Below are 2,907 nucleotides of genomic sequence, written 5' to 3'. Positions count from 1 at the left end.
ATGTATGTATGTATGTATGCATGCATGTATGTATGTATTTTTTCAAGTTGAAAAAAAGTTTTTGCCGATACATTTGTTTTTATTGTTTATCCCTCAGTGTGCAGACATCTTGCCAGATGACGTCAGAGCTTAAATACCTAAATCGGGCGAGCATGCTCAGTTGTATGTAATTTGTGTTGGTGTCAAGGAAATAGCGTAGACGTGAAATTGACTTATCTCCTTTTATCACTTTTATTCACACAACCGATTTAAACGGATAACATTGCGCCATCCTGTCATCGTCACGCATAATTTTGTGGGAGAGGAAAGTCGATTTCCGAATCGAGTTCCAACCGATAAAATTCGGTTCCAAGTAATTTATTCTTAGACGGAAAGAATTGATTTTGCGATCGAATCAGCATCGATTTGACAGTTCTTTGTGATAACTACTAGACTATGGTCTATTCCATATAAAACTCCTGGTCTTCCCATTAGCCCATTATCAAGGGTTTAAGTAAAACACCACTTGATTAATAAAAATAAAAATATTGTTTATTGGTAAACAATGACACATTGGATTGATACAGAGAGTGTATAAGCACGTTACTACGGAATCCCGCTCTGGGAACGACTGACTTGCTAGTCGCGCATCGCTCCGTTCCCACCCTACAGCCACTCGCCCCACTCGGTCTCCCTACCCGCTTTCCCTGCTCTATACTCCCTTGTGGGAAGAGCTTAACTATACTCCCTATGTAGGTAGGGCCTACAAGACCTTCATACGCGCACGCATGCGCGCGCTTACTTGCGTGCAAATTTTTATCATTTACACCATTTTTCTAATAGCTACACAGGCCAACATGGTTTTGTTGTTGGAAAGTGGAGGGTCGTTTCCGAAGTAATTTTTTACGTGGAATTCGAATCCGGGGTCAGAATTGGCCCATTACTTTAGTATTTTAAGATATTTAAGGTTATGTACTCAAAAAATGGCGTTTTTGGCTACTTTTGCGGTCATGTACAGAAGAGGAAAAATTTTTTGGGATTTTTCCTTTAGTTATATCATATAGTACTGCTTTTTCTCTTCAATTTGAGAGTCGGTTCAATTACCATTTTTCTTTACCAAGTTACGCCAATTTGAAAGTACGAGATATGTCCTATTATGTCTTGAGAATTTCCTTTAAATACTTTGAGGTAGACATTTTCTCCTGAGTGTTTTCTTTTGAAAATTTGTACTTACGGGTGTTTGGAGTTGTTAAATCTCAAAAAATTTGGTGTCTTCTGTACAGCACCTCAAATGTAGCAAAAAACGCCAGTTTTTGGACACAAAACCTGAAATATCTTAAAATCCTGACGTGATGGGCGTATTCTGATCCCGGATTGGGATTCTACGTAAAAAGCTACTTCGTAAAGTACCCTCCACTTTCCAACCACTGACATGACCCCATTATTTGCAGGCCTGTGCTATTTATTTGTTAGAATTTTCTAAGCACTTATATTCTTCCTGAAATTATATTCTAAAAGAATGAATTCAGTGAATCCCTGTATATCCCTGTGTATATGCATATAATTTTTACAATTTTCATGAAACAATTAGGAAATATTTTTTAATATTTCAGACGTGTCAAAAAATGTAGGAGATTAAAAAATATACATTTTATTTTACAGGATTTTACAAATTATCAGACGTTCACATTTTTCACGTCTGGGTTTCTTTTTGTTTGAAAACTTTAATATGAATCTGCATTTTTTGCAATCTTCTACAGTTTGAAAATCTTCTTTATTTTCCTTAAGTCTTCGCAATATTTAAGCTATTTGATGGTTTAATTTATTTGTTTTTTTTTAATGTTATTAAATTAAGACATTCTACTTTAAACTCCTCTACTCTTTTTTGAAATTCAAGGAGATATTCCGAAATGTTTAAAAGTCTTTTTCAATTTTCTCCTGAGGTTAATTTTTCAACTTAAAAAATTAAGAGAAATTGTTTTATGAACCTAAAGAATTTTGTTCATTGTCCTGAATTTTTACAAAAATCCGAAAACATTTTATAAGGTTTCATATCTTATAAGGTTTTACAGTTCATTGTTCTAAAATTAAATAGTATGGAAAATTTTGCTTTACAAGCATTTAAACTCTTTTTACTTAAATTTTACTTAAATCCTGAAAAATTTAAATAATTGTCTTGAAGTCTTCCATAATTTTTTTCTTACAAAATTTTAAAGTTTTTAAAACTTAAAATTGTTCTTTCAAAATTAAATATTAACTGTCTAACATTTTTCCACAATTCTTTAAAAATTTTAATTTCAAAATCTTTCAAAATTATTAAGAAACTTCTAAATTTTTATTCGCATTCTTCAAAATAAGTTTTCCCCATAATTTTATTTCACTTATCTCTTGAAAAATGTGAAAAAAGTTTAAAAAATTTAGTATGGTAACAAAACGTTAATAAAAAAACTATTTCACAATATTGAACAATCGTTTACAATTGAAATGTTCACTTCCATCAATAATAGTTTGAAACATTTAGAAATTAATTTTACCACGAACTAAAATTGTTTATTTGAAAATTTCTATGTAAAAAATTGATTGTGTAGAAAGTCACAAATTCCTATTTATAAATAAACAATTTAAAAAGAGCCACAGGAAGTTTTATTTACCCAGTATCTTGACAATTCCGGTTTTCGACAAAAATGTGTTGTGTATTTAAGAGACATTTCAGAGATGATTATAAGACTCCTATTCAATATGCAATTAATTTATGTTGCTTGATAAAGAAAGACTTACATTCAAACTTTATCAGATGTAATACAATGTCGTGTAAGCTAATTTTTGCTTTACTTACAGTCTGTCAAGTTAAAGCGTGGGTGGCTTTACTCGCAGTCGGTAAGGTGTATCGACATGATTTTGGTGTCAAAATATTAAGAAGAGCTCCCT

At 31.7% G+C, this 2,907-nt stretch overlaps 1 protein-coding gene across 13 annotated transcripts in view; it reads left to right on the top strand.

Annotated features, from left to right (window-relative positions):
- Window positions 1-2,907, top strand: part of LOC117167579 (protein kinase C, brain isozyme) — a 1,572,697-nt gene that overhangs the window by 518,245 nt on the left and 1,051,545 nt on the right. The window lies entirely within an intron of this gene.

The sequence above is a fragment of the Belonocnema kinseyi genome, chromosome 2 (genome assembly GCF_010883055.1).
Source record: "Belonocnema kinseyi isolate 2016_QV_RU_SX_M_011 chromosome 2, B_treatae_v1, whole genome shotgun sequence".
NCBI classification, from domain to species: Eukaryota; Metazoa; Arthropoda; class Insecta; order Hymenoptera; family Cynipidae; genus Belonocnema; species Belonocnema kinseyi.
The sequence above is the reverse complement of the archived record's forward strand: the minus strand, read 5'-3'. Positions and strand labels throughout refer to the sequence as shown.